Source organism: Myotis yumanensis, unplaced genomic scaffold (genome assembly GCF_028538775.1).
Source record: "Myotis yumanensis isolate MYYU_CA2020_CCGP unplaced genomic scaffold, mMyoYum1.0.hap1 SCAF_2, whole genome shotgun sequence".
NCBI lineage: Eukaryota > Metazoa > Chordata > Mammalia > Chiroptera > Vespertilionidae > Myotis > Myotis yumanensis.
This window is the reverse complement of record NW_027223753.1, coordinates 164,771,611-164,771,879: the sequence shown is the minus strand read 5'-3', so window position 1 is coordinate 164,771,879 and position 269 is coordinate 164,771,611.

The window sequence follows — 269 nt, the reverse complement described above, 5'->3', positions numbered from 1 at the left end:
AAATATTCCACTGAGGTGGAGTCTGTTGTCAACCGCCTGGTCAACTGGCATCTGAGGGTGTCCTACACTTACCTCTCTCTGGGCTTCTATTCTGACCTAGACAATGTGGCTCCAGAGGGTGTGGGCCACTCCTTCTGGGAGTTGGCCCAGGAGAAGCTTGAGGGTGCCAAGCATCTCTTGTAAATGCAAAACAAGTGTGGCAGCCAAGCCCTCTTCCACGACCTGCAGAAGCCCTTCCCAAGATGAGAGCGGTAAAACTCAGGGATGCT